Raw genomic sequence first — 22,631 nt, forward strand, 5'->3', positions numbered from 1 at the left:
TGTCTCCGTTTTCCCCCATCCACACTGAGACGGAGCAGCAGCGTTTCAGAATGAAAGTTTTGGGCGTTCGAAAACTCCAGCGTGGTGTGGACCCATGGCGTAAGCGTAGCAAAACTTCTGCGTTTCCAAACTAAAACACATTAGTGTAAACGGGGCCTAAAACCATTAATCTATTTAATCGGAAGTGACAAACTACAAGCTTCACATGGTTATATCTGTATTAAATCTTCTATAGGCTAATTTTGTCACGATTTTGGAGCCCGCGAGCTTATAGATATCTTAAAAATGAACAATATGGATATTAACATCTAAAAATCTCTGTTTTAATTTCTTGGGACCTTTACGGTATACCGATCTGTGTACTTTAACTATATAGTGGAGAGGGGCCGCTTACGGATACAGCTACAGACCTCTGTTGTTTAATCCAGTGATAAATACCGCAACATAATGAGGGTTTCAGGAGATTTATTGTGTTTTTCTCTTAATAAAAAAAAATGAAAGCACTAAAACTCGAGTATTGACCAATCTACACCCAGAAGAACTATACGTTATGATTATTAGACATTAATATTAAGTTAATGGGGGATTTAGAGGTGTCCATCTACCACTAAGTTCCCACACGGGTCATCGCATTGACTGCTGTTTTTCAGAGGTCTGACTGTATTTTACCCTGAACACTCAAACCGTCGGCCCACAGACGCTTCTGACCTGACATGAACGACTGCTCAAACATGTTGTTCTGCTTTGCTGCGTGAGAAAGCTTGTAGAAAGGCTACATCCCCCTCATACTCGTCCTGCTCTTCATCTGATATTCCCAGGATCCACACCAAGCGCTCCTGCTTCCCTTCCAACCCCTCTGTCAACACTCAGCCGGGCCAGCTGACATGTTTTATGGGAATAAAGCCTCCATGTAAAAGAGGCTCAGCTAATACATGCTACGCCACACCTTCAAAGCTCTGCCTTTACTGAGAAGGGAAACTGACTTTCATTTAAGATAAATGAAGCCAGCTTTGCGCAAAGTTGTCTGGAAATGTCACATTTTAGGGCCTGCGTCATGCCTTGAGTAAGAAACCAAAAAGAAGTTTGGCGAGAGCTCACATCTCTGTGAGTGTGTGTGTGCATAGAAAAACAGAAGCATTGATTTGCACATTCATTTGCATCCCCTTTGTTCATTTCTCCATTTATAATCAAATGTTACATATGCGCTTATTTATACACTCACCGGCCACTTTATTAGGTACACCTGCCCAACAGCTTGTTAACCACTTAAACTCTGCGGACCCAGTACGTCATCGATTTTCGCTTTCAGATTTAAAGGGCTAGCGTTGCACCAGACCCCCGTAAGTGGTGTCGTTTGAAAGTGTAGAATCTATATTTTATGCACATATGCATCACTTTGGTTTTTATTCTACTGTATAAAAGTTATTTACACTTAAATACACAGTATTTTGGATACCCGAGCTGGGTATTTTACATTGGTTAATTTTCATATTTTTTCATATGACACATGTACAAGTTATAGCTTAAATGAAAGCTCTTGCCGGTGCTCATACAGTTCTAGCATTCTTTTTACTGAATTATATTCATATGCCAAACAGTTGCCGAATGAATTGTGGTGTTTCCATGGCGCAGAAATGTAAACAATACATTCATGATCAATAAGCAGCCCCAGATAGCACAGACAGCTGTCATCTCTTACCTTATGCTGTGCGCTTCAGGGCCATTCTTCTCTTTTTTTGAGGTGATGTGCATAAGTAATCCTTTTATATGTCTGATGTGGTCCAAACACAGTGAATTATGTTTGATCAAACAAAAAAATAGTGAAATATGTTAACAAGGATTGGTCCCTGTGGCTTGTACAGCACCTCTCATCAGTTGGAATACAATAACTTTTGCATAGATTATAGTAGAGACATTTTTCTTTTTTCCTATGATTACAGACATGTGCAGGAGCCACCAAAATTAATTACAGCACTCTAGACCACACAGAACCTAAAAGATGCACTTTCAAATTTGAGTTTATAAAAAAAAAATACAAAAAGCGTCTCTTTTTTTAGGTGTTTATTATAACACAGACGACATATACAGATATTTTAAACACTTTAAATAGTGTTTTATGAAAATTCTAAGGGTTTTCTTTGAAATGAGACCAAGTTTTTGCATTACACCATGTGGATTTGGGAAGCTTTTAAATTTGGGTAGGCAAAATCCAGGCGGAAATCCCCAAATAGCAGCAGAGTTTAAGGGGTTGACACAAATTTTCTTATCAGCCCAGTGCTTCCCACACATCCACTTCACTTGGGTGGGCTGCACAGGTATATTAACGGCCGCCCAAGTATATTTGGTGACACTTTTCATTATCGTCCTTTTACACTTTTTTTCTATCAGCCCAATAGCCAAACATCGGCGATCGATTAAGTAGTGGAAAATCTTCTCTCGGTTCATCTGTTTCGCGTTGAAAAGTTCGTCTGGCCCGGGTTTCTAAGGCTGTACTCACACTATTTACAGTTGCATCGAACCGGGCCAAAGCACGCTTGTCCCTCCTCCCGTCCTTCCCCGACGGCCCGCACTCACACTACAATTGGGCCTGGGCACGCTTACGTCATCGATGCTGCGCTGTTCAGTGAGAAGCGCTCTTGCTCAGCACAGTGGAGATTCCTCTAGTTATATCGTTTCAGTCGTTTGATATTCAGTGACATGCAGTCAAATATTTCGCCAAACAGTCCTTAGGGATGCGGTGAAACGCAGTCAGATATTACACCGAACAGATCCGCCACTTTTACCGCTCATTAACAATCATAAAGCCCTCATGCTGCAGGAATGAGGGGGTCTGCTGAAGGTGCGCAGCTGTCGTGCAGTGAGGGGTTTGCGTCTTTAATAATCTAGGGCAGTTTGCGTTCATTGAACAGTAGGAATAATTAATAAATCCATATGAAACAGTCCAACAAAAGTCACGTCTCGTTTTCAGTTTAGGGCTTTGGTGCGTTTTGCACTCACACTACAAACGTACCACGCCAAAGCCCAAGTGAACCGCGCTCATGCACACCTCTTCCAACCAGGCCAGGGCTGGCCAAGTAAACCGTGCCGAGTCCGATTCAGCGCACTCACACTTCTTAAACGATCCGGGCCTGGGCACGGTCTCCTAAAATGTCCAGTATTCAACTTTTGCTTTCGCTTTATAAAGCTTGTATGCGTTTTTGTATTACTCTTTTATTAAAGACTACTTTCCACTTGCTTCACAGCTGACAGCACGCACAACCGCGAGGCCGAGGGAAAAAGTAAATAATCTTTAATCTAAACGCTTCAGATAAACTTGACTTGATGCTTAGAGAGGATAAAACGACTGCAAAAATATATGTACACCATTAGTGGTTAATCAACCCCTTATTCAAATAAATAATAAGTTTGAATCTTGTAATTGGGATACTTTTTAGAAATATTGTCTGTTTTTATCCCTTTTTTTGTCATTTATTTTTCTTTTGCTGATTATTTTATTAATTTGATTATGTTAATACACATAGGCTATTTTATATACATAACTAAGGTACTTTGGCATTAAAGTTTGCTTTGAACTTTGAAAGAGAGAGAGAGAGAAGCAGGCTTCACCTGTGAGTGGGTGCACATGGCTTCTGAATAGCATAAAAGTAACAGAAATTGTGGATTTCCTTTTTTTATTTCAACAGTCTTTTCTTTTACTTTAACCTATTAAAAGAAACATTGTAAAACAGTGTCATAATAAATAATTATTAATAAAAATTAAAATAAAATTATTAATAAAAAGTAAATTATGTTTTGTTTGTTGCATATAGTTAACTTTTTGTGGGATGTGGGTAAATGGTGTGTTTCAATCCGACCACCACCGCAAGTATATTCCAAGCACTGCAGCCAATCACATGGCAGCAACTCTATGCATTTAGGCAGTTCTAGCAGTTTAAAGCGAGCATCAGAATGGGGAAGAAAGGTGATTAAAATGACTTTGAACGTGGCATGGTTGTTAGTGCCAGTTGTTGGTTGTCTGAGTATTTCAGAAACTGCTGATCTACTGGGATGCCATCTCTAGAGTTTACAGAGAATGGTCTGAAAAAGAGAAAATATCTAGTGAGCGGCAGTTCTACCAGAAAGACCAGAGAGAAATGTATGATATAAATTGATTTTATTTGACAAGGTAACATGAACAAATACATTTCTTCCCGTCCGTAGCTTGAATCAGAAGCTCGTTGATTCAGCCAAGTCTTGTCTGAGGACGACGGCAGGGGCGGAGCCTACCCCCCGGACTGGGCCAACCTGGTGGTGGTGGGGAGGATGGTGGTAGAGGGTCGACGTCAGTATCTGTAAACAAATTGGATTGTGAATAGCCAGCTTATATAGTACTCGTGTTGCGAGGCTATTGGTTGAATCTGATTGAAATGTATGACGTGACATTAGGTCTTCCTGACAGAACTGTCGCTAAAGCTATATTTCTGTGTGCGCAAATGCCTTGTTGGTGCCAGAGGTCAGAGGAGAATTGTCAGACTGGTCAGAGTTGATAGAAAGGCAACAGTAACTCAAATAACCACTCGTTATTTGTTTTTGGTTCCTTTGTTTTCATTCTCCTGCTTCTGCGAGAGACGCATCTCTGTAAACCAATAGCGTTCGGCTGCATGTCTTGCTCCACTTTTTTGGTACACTTTTGTAACTAAGTTGTGGTTTGCACAGGGTACCCAAAAAGTGGTAGGGTACGGTTCGCTTTTAGGTACCCTTTGACAGTGGAAACAGCCATAAAAGTGCACCGAACCGTACCATACTACTCCTACCATTACTACAACTACTCCTATTTTAAAGCTGCTGATTTCAAAATGTGTTTGTTGTCTTTCAAATCTTGATTACTAAAGCAGCCTCTGTTGTTTAAGCACAGAGTCCAGATGTACAGCATCTGTGTTTTGCTTTCTTATAGTCTCAAAGGACATTGAGACCAAATCTGTTTATTCTCATAAAGAAAATGCGCGCAAAGCTAAAACTGCTGTGAAGATCCCACAAGCCCATGCTAGGACTGTGTGCAGTGACCTCACAGTCAAAATGTGTCAATTTGTAGTTAAGGAAAAACTTGTATTTGTGATCCCATTCTACCTCAAATTTCAGATCAGTTCAGACCCTGCTGAAAAATCCAGCTTAAACCAGCCTAGGCTGGTTGGCTGGTTTTAGCTGGTTGACCACCCTGGTTTAAGAGGGGTTTTGGCCATTTCCAGGCTGGTTTCCTGGAAAATGGCCTGCCAAATCTAGCTAAAACCAGCATGACCAGCCTGGTTTAAGCTGGATATAGCTGGTTTTGGCTGGACTCCCAGCTTGGCCTGGCTGGTCAAGCTGGTTTTAGCTGGTCATCTCCCAGCCTGACCAGCTTAGACCAAGCTGGAAATGGCTGGAAACCAGCCTGGAAGTGGCCAAAACCCCTCTAAAACCAGCCTGGTCGACCAGCTTAATCCAGCCAACCAGCCTAGGCTTGTTTAAGCTGGATTTTCCAGTTGGGGAATGTTGTCAAACACTTTAATAATCATGTAAAATAACGTTTCTGGTATTAGCCCGGCTGCACACCAGGAGATACAGCTTGGGCCTGCTTTTTGCTCTTAAAGTCTCTTTTAAATGTACACATGATCGACCAAAAGCAGTTTTTACGAGCAGAACTGCTTTATGTTCCTCTTCGCCTGCTCGTCTGCCAGCACCCGTGACCTTCCATATCTCCGACAGATTGCAGGAAACTCTCCTAATTTTTAAGGCCCAGTTTGGACAGATGTTAAACAGACTCTGGAGTGGCATTCAGTGGATGGCCAGCATCTGTCCACGATGACGCAGCTGATGTTTAGAGCTGGCTGGTGGCGGAGAAAGATAAGCAGAGCCATAAATGTTGACGAAGAAACACAACCTAGCATACTATGAACATGAAATTCTAACATCCTTGTTCTGACATAAATAAAGACAAGATTTTACTTTCTATTTGGAATTACAACACATATGTCCAGTGATGGCAAGGGTAATGTAAACATTGAAGTACGCTAGCAAAATAGACTTTGTAACTAACATTCATGGAATTGGCAGATAGATCATCTAAAGCGTCTTTCAAGGCATCCCTTATGAAAAATAAGTTTATTAAGTGTGCTTTTAAGCGTGCTAATGTTTAAGTGTGCTATTAGTAAACTGTTTTTTTAAACTAAAACTAAGATAGCATACTTTCAGTCTACCTTTTAATACTTCTCCGAAATGTTCTTAAAACTGCACTTCAGTATATGTAATTTGCTGACAGAAAAGTCTTATGGTGCGTTCACACCATACGCAGATGAAGCATCAAGCGTGATTTACATGTTAAGTCAATGCAAAGACGAGAATAGACATCCTGCTGTGCTATTAACGTGCAGCTTTGCGCCACGTAGTGCCATGCATATTAGATTTCTAAATATAGGCTTCTATCAGGATACACACACCGGCGCCGCAAGTCGACGGCTGTCCGCATCGCCCAGCCACGACTCAGGACACTGTTCATATTTCTGCCGCGCCACAGAACGCCATCTGAATAGTTTCATTTTAAATAACATGCGAATGTGCGCATCTGGTGTGTGATACTTTTAACTATCATGCGGGCCGTGCCATGGCACATCCGGTGTGTTTCTTTAGAGCACCAAATACATCCCAGAAGATACTTTTTTTTTGCAGTTGTTGTTTTTGCGAATCCACCAGAGGCCGCTGCCCAAACAAAGCAATCCAGAAAAAGAAAAGTTCTTGTGGCAGCCTGATTTTTACGACATTTTCAGATTTCAACATGTTATCATCCTGTTTTTTCCTTGTTTATTTTTTTTTTTGGCTTTTGTTTTTGTCTCACCTGCTTTCTGGAACCGTTCTTCGCTGGACTCAAACCCTGTCGCAATTAACTCTGCTTCATGTTACAAGTCCGCCAATGTACGTGTCAAAAAGCCGTCCATACGAAGGTAATCGGTCAGCTGGCAATCGCGAAAAGGAACTGCATCATACCGCCCTGTAGCGTTTGTTTTAAAAACGAAATGCAGCCATATGTGCCCCTGGCTACATAATTCACGAACTTTAGAAATGTATTTAGGGGTGCGTTTTCAGAATGAGCCTAATGCTGCGCTCACACCAGATGCGTAACGCGCATCAAGCGCGAGGGATTTACATGTTAAGTCAATGCAAACGCGCGAATAGACATCCTGCGGCGCGAATGGCGCGGCGCGAATGACGGGAATGGCGCGGTGCAAATAGCGCGATACGCGCGAAAGGTGCGGGGCGAATTGAGCGTTTTGCGCGTTTCACGTGCTTAACGACCGTTTCGCGTGAATCTCTCGAGTTCGAAAATCTGAACTTCAGCGGACATTCACGCCGCGTTAACCAATCAGAAGCTTGCTCTTGTGGGGGCGTGATTGTGACGTAGAACCTGTTGATGGTGTCCCGGGAGAAATCCTCCAGGCGACACCGACAACAAGTCATCAAACTGGGCTGGGCCCAGTCAGAAGCACCGCTGAAAGTCTCCATCATCCAGGTTCAGTTTCTGGAGGAGTTTATGAGCTCACAGAGCTGGGTGCACCTCTGAAAGGATGTAGTGGACTCAGACAGGACCCTAAACGTATCAACACTGTTTTTCAGTCTTCATATAGCACATAAACACTGTTATTTTCTTCATAAAATCCATGTTAGCTATTTAGCTATGAGGCTTGAGTCACTGCAGAACAGGACAGAAGCCCTGCCCATCACGCGAATCCGCGTCTGTTTTGAAGTAAATTTGACACGCAAATAAAACGGATTTGCTGCGCGAATGAAGCGGGGTTTGACGCGCGAATGAAGCGAGTAAACTCAAATGTTCACGTGGCTATTTGCGCGCAAATATCGCGATTTATCCGCACACACCGCGTCTGGTGTGAACACAGTATGAGTTGTCATGACTTGTTCCAAAGGTGACGCACACATAAGCAAAGTTAGCAGCATACAGATGTCACAGTGTTATGTAAGGGGTCCTGCACCAGTTTAGATGGGAATGCTAGCGGAAACCTTGACTAACAGTATAAGTGAAGTGTAGGAAGTGTAGGAGGACAAACTACAGCAGGACGTTACTGTTCTTTATCGTATTGGACAACAACAGCGCTAAACCAGTCTCTCTCAAACTGATGAACGAGCCAACAGGGCCAAAGACAGCAAACAAGAAGAATAAAACAAGAAGACGGATGAAGCGAAAGGGAGATGAGAAGTAGGAGGTAAGAGGGGAGGACAGCAATGGGAGACAGAGAGAAAGAGTGACAGAGGAACAAAAAAAAGGGAAGTAAAAACTGAGCAATGGAGTTGTGAAAGAAAAAAGACATTTGGAAGAAGAGGGAAGAGAAAACTTAAAGACATTGAAGAGTAAATCAGCCTTGAAGACGGAAGAGCTCACTGGAGCTGTGTAAAGGAGATTTATATAGCGCAGCTCCATGTATCATACATTATCCACACAACAGCCTCTCTGGAGATCCTTACATATAATAACAACTAAAGTGACTGGAGGTGCGCGTGTATGTGTGTGAGGGAGCGACTGTGTGGTCTTGTTTTTATATCTCGTTGAGGACTTAAACCTGAATGCACATGGGAACTTCTCTCGCTGACCGTGGGGACTTAAATGAGGTCTCAATGGGTAAATGTGCTCATAAATCACATGGAATTGAGTATTTTTAAAGTATAAAAGGGCTGATTGCTTCCTGCGAGGGTGGGGTTTAGGTGTAGGGGAATGGATCATACAGTCTGTACATTGTCTATGGGAAGAGCCCATAATAATAGCAAACCAGACATGAGGGTGTGTGTGTGAACTTGTTTTTATATCCCAGTGGGATCTTAAGTCTTGACTGCACACAAACTCATGGGGACTTGTGTCTTCAAGAGATCCAAAATGGAAGTCCCCATGGGCAAACATGCTTATAAATCAGTTCTAGTGTTGTAATCAGTCAAAAACATCATATGTTTGGATTTTGGATCATATATTTGCCCAAATCAAAAAGCAAAGAATTGTTTTATAAGTGTTAAGTCAGTAATCTTTACACTTTTCAGAAATATGAATATCTTAATGTTATTTCGGGTCTATTCATAAATTTTTATACAGTACATTTTGACTAGTGAAGTCTAAAGGTTGATTTATACTTCTGTGTCAAGCGCACACGTATAGTCCGGCGCAGCCAACACGTGGTCACATAGCCCTCACTGTGGCCGTCGCCGATGGTGACTCGCACCTCTCCAAAAATGTAACTACACGTTGCAACAACGGGTAGCGCAAACTCTGTGATTGGTCTGCTTGGTAGCATTGACGAGTGTGGGCGGGACCGAGAGCCACACGTGTCCATTGGAGCATGTGTGTGGAGTGTGGTGCACCGTAAAGGAGGTACTGGATGACAACAGCGCATAACTCTCTCGTAAAGAATTAGACCTGCTCTTACTTTTTAGGTTGTCTATGTGTGTTTTCACATCTTTAGTTGGCTTCATTTGGTCTGGACCAAGGGTAAAAAATTATATATTGTTGCATCTTCTGCCGCTTAGGGTCGTTTTCACACCACACTGCTGGCTCTGGTCCGAACCAGTTGAAACTAACCAAAATGCAGTCATCTGACAAAATCCACATCTCTTATTGGCCACATGTTGTTGAACATATTTCCTAAACTGCTTATTGATTGGTCAGAATTCACGTGCGGGAAAATGCCAGTGAACTCCCGCAGGTAAACAAAACCTTTTACTCTGGAGGGACGACTGCGCTGGCTGATTGTATCCCTGCTTTAGACAAGCTATACATTACGAAAATGAAGCGCGGCTGCGGCTGGAAAACAGTGTTTAATGCATCGCTCGTCACTTCAGGAGAAGCCGTTAATTAATTTAGCTAAACTGCGACATGGTCATCTTGCGTAAATATTACCAACGATCCATCAGGTAATGTTGTCCCCTCTCTCTCTCTCTGTTGGTAAAGCGCTGTCAACAAATATTTTTCCCCCATATCCCATAATGCACAGCGCATCAGCCTACGGCAGCTGAATTAGTCCAAAACGCACAGTACTTGTTGCGGTTGGACCTGTTTTAGTACGGATCATATTCTCACCACAAACGAACCGCTCCAGGGTTCGTTTGAAAGCGTACCGAGACCACGCACTCGAGTACGAATGCTGCATTCTCACCTGCCCAAACGAACCACACCAAAAGGGGAAACGAACTCTAGTGCGATTCAATCTAACTAAATAAGGCAAGTGTGAAAGCACCTTATGAAAGCCTGTAGGCTGATTTTAACATAAAGGACATCAAAAGGATGTGAAGTTTACCCATGTTTACTCATTTTTGTTCCGCGAAACTTGAAACAAATGCAGAAAGGTTGTCGCAAATAGCAAGTTTTGCCATTGGGTATCTTTAGTGCTTCTCAAACCCATCTAGGAGGACTGCACATAAGCAGCCCAAGACCAGTTACCCACTGGTGGTGTATAAGTGGTGTTAGTGAGGCCAGCAGGGGGTGCTCAACCTGTGGTCTTTGTGAGTCCTAATACCCCAGTAAAAGTGAAGGGGACACCATACAGTTGGTGTCAGTGAGTGCCATTTTTCGGAAGAAATGTTAAACCGAGGTCCCGACTCTCTGTGGTCATTAAAAATCCCATGGCACTTCTCGTAAAGAGTCTAATCTTGGCCAAATTGGCTCATTTCCATCATGGCCTCCCAATCATCTCCATCAACCTAATCGGCTCTATCACTCTCTGTCTGTAGCTGGTGTGTGGTGAGCGCACTGGCGTCGTTGTCCTGTGGCTGCCAAGTGGATGCTGCACACTGGCGGTTGTGTGGAGAGACTCCTGTCATGATTGTGAAGTGCTTTGGGTGTATGGTCATACACAATGAATGTGCCAAATAAATGCACATTACATTACATTTTAGAGTTTTTAAGAGTTCAGATTTGATTGATGGGGTAGAATGTTGAATGCCAAAGCAGAAGAGGATTCCAATAAGTTTTGTTTCTTATTAAGAACAGCATTTTTAAACCCAGACATTTAGCACTTGGAGATATATAGTAAGTGGTTAAACACTGTTGCATTCACCATTAGGGGTGTCACGATTTCGATTTCAATTTCGATTATCGAATCAAAAAATAGAATCGTCGATGCTGCCACGCCCCCATGTGACATCAGCTTGGCTTGCCAAGCGGGAAAAAAACAGGCTTGTTGAAGTGCCTCTTAAACTGCAGACGCAGGAGACCCGTCGACAGAACTTAAACCCTCTCCTCTTTCAATAAAGTCCCCGGTGTGTAAGCATTTTGGATTTCCAGTGAGTTATGTTGACCGTTCGTTTTGTCGACAAAAAAAACACAGTTTTGCAAGCTCTGCTATGTAAGTATTACGTACGGTTCGTCCGATAGACAACACCGGCATCGCGATCAATCTTTCACTCACTTGTATTTAGTCATTTTAGCGAACACCTCAGATACTGTTGGCTGGTTCCTGTTGGTTGTGCGTCTTTTTTACCGACGCCATTATAACGATCACTGCCTATTCACGAGTCCCGCAGAAAACGTGATTGACAGGTGGTAATTATGTGTGTATCTTGCCTTTATTCATTTGCTGTATGATTTGTTTATGGGTAAAACAAAGACCACGCAGGTCAGGTAGTTTAAACGGTAGGCTACAAATAATTAATTGGTCATTAATTAATTATTCATAATCGAAAAACGAATCGAATCGTGCCTTTAGAATCGAAAATGTAATCGAATCGAGGATTTGGAGGATCGTGACACCCTTATTCACCATGCTTATTTTTGTAACTATGTATTCATTTGCAGTTCATAACTCATTTGCTCTTGGTGAAATATGATTGATTTCTTTCATTTGGGGGGAAATTGGACCCAGAGAATGATTTGCGAGATTCACCCACTCAGTCTAGCCGTCTGGTTGTCCTTGGTTACCTGTTTTGTTGCGCTTATTGGTCGCAGAGCTGAAAAAGACCACCCAGTTCTTGACTGCAGGGGGACCTTTTGATGTGGCGAGGGCAAATGTGTGGGCCATGGGTTTGAAGCCCTCTTAAAACACACTTGCACACTTTAACGGCCCCCAGAGTGGCGTCAGTATGTTGTCAAAGGCTTGAGTTACATGCACAAATCTTCCACACTGCACTTTTCTCACACACATTTGGATTGTGTGGTGAGTTTATTGGAGTAGAAGTAAGTATGTAATCAGACATTACGCTACAACCAACTCTTCTTCAATTAAACTCAGTTTAGGTGAGACAACTGAAAAAAACAAACATTTTCAAGTAGAGCTCCCATTCATTTTATTGTACACTGAGTCCCGAGACAATTAACGACATTTATTCTCCCCCTTCATGCAATGAGACACCAACGGATTGAGCAACAGCAGCCGAAACAAACCAGATCCTTTAAAATTCCCCGTGCTTTTTCCAAACTACTCATGAGAAATCCGTTTGGGAGGAATAAGTGGCTGGATATGGGAGCTCAGTCAATGCCGAATGTGATGACTCAAGCCTAGCTCAGTTCAAACAGATGGCAGCTCTTAACAATGGATCAGAGACACACAGATCTCTGTGTTCTTGGATCCCCAAGTAAGAGCCCACACCACCTACACAAAACTGCAGCCTATAGCCGTGCTTCCTGCTTAAAGTCATGCCTGCGAAAACAAGCCTGACAGCAGTTGACACTGTTCATCTCCATCTACCAGAGCTACGACCCTTTCTTTCAACGTGCATTCTCAGTATTGCGATGAGTTATGTTTCAATCTGTTTTTAACTCGAGTTCAAATGCAAACAGCAAAAGCATGAATACTGTGTCCGGGTGCACTTTCCCACACCCCATCCCATAACAATCACATGTTCGGTCAGTAGGCAGTCAGGGAGCAGGTGGTCTTTTGTGGCTGTTCAGATGCATTCAACCACATGATGCATTTACACTACAAAAGCAATATGACCAAATGTGTATTCATAAGCCTCCGGATGTGCTCGCAAGTGAACAAGACATTTTGGGTCCAGTTTACATCTCTATCTAACATCTTCCACTTTTAATCAAATTCAACCTAATACCAGGTGTAAACAGGACCCGTGGTTGTATAAGGAGAGCATGGGTGTCTTTGACTGAGGATTGAGATACTTGGAAGGTCTTTTACCTCAACACTTGTAATATAAAATCTTGCTTGTTTTCACCTTGGTTTTGAAGGATTGTGGAACTGTGGAGGTATTTGGTTTAACTTCCATAAGGTACAATCTCTTAAAATAAGGCCCCATTTATACCCGATAAATACACACTGGAATCTCACCTTTGAAGGTTTTAGTGACTTAAAATAACCTAGGCAATGGCGAACAGCTCGTAAATCTACACTGCTGAATATCTCGCTCGAGACTTGCTCAGCTTGACGTGTTTGCATTCCATCTACATTGTAAACCCCAGTAAGTTAAGGGAACTCAAACCATTTAAGGAAACCAATTGCCTTAAACCAGGGGTCCCCAATTTGGTCATGGAGGACCTGTGTCCTGCAGAATTTAGTTCCAACGCCAGTCAGACACACCTGAATCAGCTAATCAAGCTCTTCTAGGTATACTAGAAACTTCCAGGCAGTTGTGTTGAAGGAAGTTGGAGCTAAACTATGAAGTTTAGCTGCCTTAACACATTAAGGGTCACAAACTAAAGTTTAGAAGTACTGCGAACTCAATCCATTCAAGTACACTTAACCATTTGAGCACTTTAAAACACAAGTTAAGGGAACTCAATCCAGTACATGCAGTGATACAGACAATATGAGCAACGTCTGAAGCTCAGTTATTGCGAGGCTGCAAAAGGTGAAACACGTTATAGCGAGGGACCACTGTATTTTAAATAATGGGATATTCTATATTCCATACACTATTTTTAGAACATTATACAGCCAACATGGTGGCTCAGTGGTTGTCACCTCACAGCAAGAAGGTTGCTGGTTCAAGCCCCGGCTGGGTTAGTTGGCATTCTGTCTGGACTTTGCATGTTCTCCCTATGTTGGCATGGGTTTCCCTTCGGGTGCTCTGGTTTCCCCCATAGTGCGCAGACATGCAGTACAGGTGAATTGAATTAACTAAATTGACCCTAGTGTGTGTGTGTGAAAGAGTGTGTATGGGTGTTTCCCAGTGCTGGGTTGTTGCTGAAATGCTGCGTTCACACCAGACGCGGAACACGCGTCAAGCGCAAGTGATTTACGTGTTAAGTCAATGCAAACGCGCGAATAGACATCCTGTGGCACGATACGCATGAGCGGCGCGGTGCGAGTGACGCGAATTGCACAATACGTGTGAATAGCGCAGTGCGAATTGAGCGTTTTGCGTGTTTGACGCATGTTTCACGCGAATTGCTTAAGTTTGAAAGTCTGACACATTCGCGCCGTGTTAACCAATCAGGAGCTTGCTCTTGTGGGGGCGTGATTGTGACGTACACCTGTTGTTGAAGTCCCGGAGGAAATCCTCCAGCCGACACCGACAAAAAGTTCATCAAACTGGGCTCGGCTCAGCCAGAAGCAATGCTGAAAGCCTCCATCATCCAAGATAAGTTTCTTGAGGAGTTTATGAACTCACAGAGCTGGATGCACCTCTGAAATGATCCAGTGGACTCAGACACGGCCCTAAACGTATCGACTCTGTTTTTAGCCTTCATAAAGCACATAAAGCAACAGTTATTTTCTCAATAAAATCCATGTTAGCCATTTAGCTATGAAGCTAGAGTCACCGGGCAGACAGAAGTGCTGCCCATCACGCGAATCCGCGTCTGTTCTGATTCTGAAGTGAATTTGACGCGCGAATGAAGCGGATTTGACGTGCGAATGAAGCGAGTAAACTCAAATGTTCATCAGGGCATCTACCGTGTAAAACTGGATAAAGGCTGATTTATACTTCTGCGTCCAGCGCACGCATATGCTTCCACTTTACTTTTAACTATCGACTTTACTACATCTATAACTTTACTTAATCTACAATCTACATTTTAACAATGCAAACAAATGAAAATAAATAGTAAAGTAAGTAAGTAAAGTTTATTTATAAAGCACATTTACTTCAGTTTGGCACTGACCAAAGTGCTGAACAAAACCATAGCACACACTCTAAAAGAGTAAAAGATAACAATAAAAGTAATAATAGGAATAAAATTATTACAGCAACAACCACAATAAAGATTAAAAGTCTGGGAATGCAATAGAATAAAAATGTGTCTTAAGTCTAGACTTAAAAATAGAGAGAGAAGAAGCACTTGTAATATCCGGTGGCGGCTGGTTCCACAAACGAGGAGCAGCGACTGCAAAGGCTCTATCTCCTTTCAGTTTAAGTCGTGACCGAGGAACTTGAAGTAAAATTTTATTTGAGGACCTAAGAGACCGAGGAGTTGACTGTAAGTTAATAAGCTCTGATATATAAGAAGGTGCTTGCCCATTTAGGGCTTTAAAAACAATAAGTAAAATCTTGAACTGAATTCTAAAATTAACAGGAAGCCAATGAAGGGATGCTAAAACTGGTGAGATATGAGCATGTTTTTTGGTGCCTGTTAAAAGTCTAGCTGCCGCATTTTGAACCAACTGCAACCGTGCCAATGAGGATTGGGGGAGACCAACATATAAAGAATTGCAATAGTCTAGGCGGGACGTGATAAAAGCATGTATGACCTTTTCCAGATCTTGAAAGGAAAGAATGGATTTGAGTCTGGAGATGATCCTCAGCTGATAATAACTATTCTTAACCACTGAGCTAATTTGTTTTTCTAGACAAAGCTCAGAATCAAAGATAACTCCTAGATTTTTTACTTGCGATTTAACATACGGTGCAAGACTTCCCAAACACAATATACGACATTCTTGTTTTTGAGGGGCCGAAGAGAATAACTTCAGTTTTGTCATTATTAAGTTGAAGGAAGTTTTTTGCCATCCAACATTTAAATAAGATAAGAAATAAGATTTCACCACTACTTTTGTTCCACTGGTATAGTTTCATCAAGGTAGAAACATAAAGAACAATCAGAAAAAGAAAAACAACCTGACACAAGTCAAGTTCCTGTCATCGTTTTACTTCCTGAACTTGGCTTGATTGCTTGGTTATACGGTATTCATTCATCCATATTAAAATCTTTACATTTTTGGATGAGAAAACAAGCATGGTACTCTGTTGGTTTCAGAGATGCGCAGTGACATGCAACTACATTGTCTAATGTACTTAAAAGTATTTCAAGGGTTACTTACACTAAAGGCTGACACATGAAGACAATATATTAAGTCACTCAGTTCTTGCAAGCTATTGGCGTATATATTGCAGTATACACATTTCAATTATTTCGATATATTGCACATCTCTAGTCCCAACTGTCTCTATGTTCCGTAAAAGGCCTGGCATTTTTTTTACGCCAGTACTGAAGTACCTGTACTTTTTAAGATCTTTAACGTATGTCAGTAATGAGAAAGAATGTGTCTCATTAGTCAAAGAGCCTCAAATAAGCTTCAGAGGTCTGTTCAGCTTGCTGAAATGATTTTCCATATCAGCACCACTGCACAGGCCCTGTGGGGGAAGAAATCGGATTTTCTCTCCGTTGTGCCAATGGGAAGCATCATGGGAAAGGGGAGCAGATTGGATTGTAGGGAGATGGGCTGACGCAGCGGTGGGTGGCTCTTTATTTCTGTGTGAGAGTTTGAGAACGTGGCGATGAGGCGGAACACAGTCTAAATCTTGTGTCACTGAAACAGACTTCTGCAAACAGGTGAGAAGCACAACGAATCACTCTTTTTATGTCACCGTTTTTCGAGTCTTTTCTGAGCTGGCGAATTTGATTAGCTTTAGTTCAACCGTAAGATGAAGTAAAATAAACCTCTAACTTAGCACAGCTGGATAAAAAAGAAAGAGTGATATGTTCAGTTTACCCAGTTGTAAAAAGACAAGTTTCACTTAGATTATTTCTGCTCCCAGTAAAATTTCATCTGTCCATTATTAACTATTAGACTTTGTCTGACTATACTTAACTTTGTCACTTCATACTGATATCTTCTATATGACAACATGTCCTCCAACTTAAAGGGCCATGAAACCCCCTCATTTCAGCAGGGTGTTTTCACACCTCCACTTTGGAAAAATCCAGAAAAGTGGGCGTGTCCAGCTTTGTTTAGGGGGGAGTGTCGGAGGAGCAAAAGAGGGATGGTGTGGGAGTGTCTATTTGACCACGCGCTGAGTTTCAGAGTCAAAACACAAACACACACATACACGGGAGAAAGTGACTGTGTTTACATGGACATCTGTAATCGAATTATTTGCCAAATTATTGAAATTGGTGACTTTAACTGCAGTTTGGATCTTTCATTCAGGGAATTTATTCTAGCTCCTTGTGACAGATATTTGATTCGAGTAACTGTTGTAAGCGTATATTTGTCATGCAATGTTTGATACCGCACGGTGAATGAGAGGAAAATATAAACTCTGCATTTCTGTGTAACTTAGATGCACTCGGCAGGTAAGCCGCGTGTGTTATTCCGGTCACAAAATGAGGTGAAAATCCTACACGACGGTAATAGTTTGGTTGTGGTGCTAACATGTTTACACTCGGTGTAATAGTTTGTTCGATACGAACAAACTGAATAAACAAAAACCACTGGTCGCTCACTTACCAAATCTGTAGAAACAGGACAATCCACAGCAACTAGAGCCGCGTCTTTATTAAGAGGATACGAGCAGCTAATCCGGATCTCCATTTGCAAAAGAGAAAAGCTCTCGGGTAAACAATGTTCCTTAGACATGTAAGTTATTATTGTCGCGCGTTGCGTCGCGCACACGGTAATCCAACCGCGGTAAAGTTAGTTTGATGACACGTGAGTCCAGCTGCGCTCTCACAGAGAGAAAATGAAAACAAAACTTGACTTCAGCAAATTATGAAAGCAACACTGCAAGCTTGTTTTGCCAAAACAATGTGGCGTCACAGCCGTCTACACTGTAACATTAATGAATATTAATGAAGTTGTACAATAGAGCGCGCTGATTGGTTTGAACATCACATGACCACACACACACACACACACACACACACACACACACACACACACACACACAGACAGACAGATAGACAGACACAGCCACACAAACTGTCATGTGCTCGTCTGAGCTCCGAAGAGCAGTGCACGTCGGACAGTTTATCAAGGATGTACAACGTGATGAATCTTGTCTAACGACTCTTCGGTCTTTGGAATTTATCAGATAATGTGTCACAGCGTCAGTACAATGCTTCAGTCTTACACTTTAACACTTGTACTTAGTAATTTTAGTGAAAACCTCAAATACTGTTGGTTGGTTGCTGTTAGTCTTGCACCTTTTTTACCATCGGATGTCAGGCAAGGATATATATATATATATAGCGATCGAGATTGATAAGAGTTCTTAGGCTGTACTCACACAAGGTACAGTTGCCTCGAACCGGGTCAAAGCACGCTTGTCCCCCCTCCCGTCTCCTCCGACGGCCCGCACTCACACCACAATCGAGCCTGGGCACGCTTACGTCATCGCTGCTGTGCTGTTCAGTGAGAAGCGCTGTCACTCAGAAGCACAGTGGAGATTTCTCTAGTTATATAGTTTCAGTCGTTTATTATGCAGTGACGTGCAGTCAAATATTTCGCTAAAAACAGTCCTTAGGGATGCAGTGACACGCAGTCAGATATTTCGGCAAACAGATCCGCCACTTTTGGCGCTTATAAACAGTCATAAAGCTCTCGTGCTGCAGGAATGAGGAGGTCTGCTGAAGGTGCGCAGCTGTCGTGCAGTCAGGTGTCTGCGTCTTTAATAATCTAGTGCAGTTTGCGTTCACTGAACTGTAAGAATGATTAATAAATCCATATGAAACACTCCCTTAAAAGTCACGTCTCGCTTTCTGTTTCGGGCTTTGGTGCGAAGTGAACCGTGCTCAGGCCCACCTCTTTCAACCGGGCCAGGGCCGGCCAAGTCAACTGTGCTTGAGCCCGATTCAGCGCGCACACACTTCCCAAACGATCCTCGAAACGGTCCTGGGCACAGTACGGATGGCATAGTGTGAGTAGGCCTTTAGACACAGAAGCCACTATGCATGACATCACACTTAACAAGCAATATTCTTTTGAGGTACCAATATAAACCCTTTAAGTACAAATGTGTACATTTTGAAAAGGTACCACACCTGTGACAGCTCTTGTACCGTTATTTCCGAGAGTGAACTTGCCTCAACATACCTGGCTGGCCCTGGAAGTTTAATTGGCTTGATCAGGTATTTTCAATTAGGGTTGGAGCTAAACTCTGCAGGACAGCAGCCCTCCAGTCTGGAGACACCACAAACTTTGGTTCAGTTCCAGAGAACGCATACATTGGTCAAATCTGGTCAAACTATAAACCTTGTTTCTAAGCCTCTGCCAAATTCGTCAATGTAAATATATAATCGTTGTAAATTTGAAATAAAAAGTGGGCAAGGAGTCATCTATATAATCCAAACAACGCATTTAAACAAATCTGCATTTTGATTGTCTACGGCGGACATACAATTTTTCATGGTGACATGACACAATGCTGTTATTATTGGTACGTCTGCTTAAAGTCGCTTAATATACTTAAAGTAGCTTAAAGTCGCTTTTATTATGTACTTTGTAAGTAGATAAAATTTAGTGTTTTTATTTTAGATGCGCACAGGCATATTTGTTTTGAGCAGAAATAAAGATGTTCTTAATGAAAACCTTTGTATTTGGGATGCTACTGTGCTATTGGTGTGTACGGCTCCATTGGAAAGAATGAAATTGTTCTAGGTACGTTGCACAGCGCTTCTTGCTGTCATCATAGACTGGATGCTAGCTGGTGGTGAGGAGTGGAATTTAATAAAGTGAGAGTGGGATGAAAGAACAACATGAGGTGTTTGGAGAGAAAACACTGTGTAGCAGGAGTCCACTCCTCTCTGCGCCAAATGGCAGGGAGCTGGCGTGAATCTCGGCTCCTGCGAGGTGATGTATGTAGCAAAGCTTTCGGGAGGCTGAGAGCGAACTGACATGGGTTTAGTTGGCTGAATCTGTTCATATTCTGGCCAATGGCTGCTGTGTATGCGCATTTAAGATCGCACTTAATGTGATAGTTAATCCAAAAATGGAAATTATGTTCATCTACGGATCAAAGCTTGGATGTCTTGTTCTACCCTGCAGCATAAATGGAGCTAATTAACTGAGCATCCATGGTGCTATTCGTACAACAAAATTTAAATGCCCAAAAAGGACGGAAAGTGTCATAGAAGTAATAAACTCGAATAGTACTTCTGTCTTTTGCAGTGACTGATTTTTCAGTAATGGATAGGAATAACCAGACATCACGCCTTGCTTCTGGTTTTTCATATAGTCATAGTGTCAAACTCACAGGTCACCAGGTGATTTCCCTCTGTCAAATGACCCTCTGAATATTTCAACTGAGAGGCATTATATTTGCACACACTTACAGTAGCGTGTTTTGAGAATCATTGCAAACACCATTTTACCTGCACTGTTAAGAGAATGAGACATAAAAGTACAGCACTTCAGGGTTTCTTAAGTTATTTTTCACAGGTTTTTCATAATTGTGCATCTTTTGTGTGATAACAAAAGCAACAAAAAGTGTGGAGTAAAAAAGTGCTTATAGATGGTACTGCATGGGGTTTAAGAATGCATAATTTACACACTGCTTGCAGATAGATAGATAGATGGATGGATGGATGGATGGATGGATGGATGGATGGATGGATGGATGGATGGATAGATAGATGAATGGATAGATGAATGGATAGATAGATAGATAGATAGATAGATAGATAGATAGATAGATAGATAGATAGATAGATAGATAGATAGATAGATAGATAGATAGATAGATAGATAGATAGATAGATAGATAGATAGATAGATGAATGGATAGATGAATGAATGGATAGATAGATAGATAGATAGATAGATAGATAGATAGATAGATAGATAGATAGATAGATAGATAGATAGATAGATAGATAGATAGATAGATAGATAGATGAATGGATAGATAGATAGATAGATAGATAGATAGATAGATAGATAGATAGATAGATAGATAGATAGATAGATAGATAGATAGATAGATAGATAGATAGATACCCTTCATGCTCAGGGTTTCATTTTTGAAAATGAAATCGTGACTAAGGTAACACCCTCTTCTATTCTGTTGATCAATATCCAAATTTGGAACTTTTTTGTCACCATAGTAACAAGGCAAGGCTCAGCATCCTACTCACAAATCATTTACATTTTGCTGTCTTCACATTATTTGCTTATAAAAGATTCATTTAAAAATAAAATGCATTTGACAAGTAAACAACTGACAAAGGCGGACGGACAGACAGATAGATAGTTAGGTAGAGAGATAAAAACATGAAGATATATAAACAGACAGACAGACAGACAGACAGACAGACAGACAGACAGACAGATAGATAGATAGATAGATAGACAGACAGACAGACAGACAGACAGACAGACAGACAGAAAGATTAAAACAGTTTGAAGATAGATAGATAGAGAGAGAGAGAGAGACAGACAGACAGACAGACAGACAGACAGACAGTAATAAGTAAGTAAGTAATTGATGCTTATTTCGGGTAATTTTCCCAACCAACAACCGCTGCTCGTTAACTGAATATTAACTTTTAACTGGTCAGATTACTATTAAATAATTCATTAATAAAATGAAATAATTGTCATGTCTGTTTTGTGTCTGACACATTAAGTTTTGCATTTTAAAATACTGATTTATTTTAACATGTGAACAACAGAATACAGAACATCAAAAAGAATATAAAAAGAATAAAAGAAAGAATAAAAAGAATAAAATAACAGTCCTGCCCTAGATATTTTTATCTTAAATAAAAGATTTAGATTACAAAACGAAAACACTGACTGAATTTTTTTTTAAGGACCGGCATGGACTGTTTGTCCAATCAAACGTTTTTTGTTTTTTTCTCCCGTCAAATAAAAATAGCAGGCTACCTCAAATCGATTGGTCCCTGGAAAATATTCATTTGATCAACGGAAACCCCATCTCTGCTTTCATTTGATTAAAGAATGAAAAAGACACGACTGACTTAGCATGCTTTTTCTGCTCGGAGATGACACAGCAGCCGAGGGTAAAAACGCGATGCACGCAGGGTACCGCAAAACGCTAGCTGCCATTAGTAAACCATTTAAAAGATGCCCCCCTCTATGCAAAAAGAATTGTGATATAATATATAATAATATATTTAAATCATAACTGATACCAATAATTGGTTAAAAACGCACCCTTACTGTTTGCTAATCGGTTATTTTGAGCATCGCTAAATTATTTCAGATTTAAATGCACGCTCACAAAAAACTCTTCTTGATAGCTATCATTGTTTGAGAGAGGCTAGACTTCCTGCCATGACTCTGTTCAGTCCAGTCCTGTTATTTACCATTCCCATAAAATGTGTCCTCTGCAGGGCTTGACATCCAGACAGCCATCCATTAGCCTGATTGTCTGAGGTTCAAGCCCCTATCAATGTGTGATCCATGTGCAAATAGACCTTTGGAAATGATGGATTATTTCAAGGTTCAAGGCTAGTGCCCTCCTGATGCAGCAGGTATGAACACACATTACTTCAGTGC

At 41.5% G+C, this 22,631-nt stretch overlaps 1 protein-coding gene across 1 annotated transcript in view; it reads left to right on the top strand.

Moving 5' to 3' along the window:
- Positions 1–22,631, top strand: part of bahcc1a (BAH domain and coiled-coil containing 1a) — a 144,597-nt gene that overhangs the window by 46,342 nt on the left and 75,624 nt on the right. The window lies entirely within an intron of this gene.

Source organism: Danio rerio, chromosome 3 (genome assembly GCF_052040795.2).
Source record: "Danio rerio strain M-AB ecotype USA chromosome 3, GRCz13ab, whole genome shotgun sequence".
Lineage (NCBI taxonomy): Eukaryota > Metazoa > Chordata > Actinopteri > Cypriniformes > Danionidae > Danio > Danio rerio.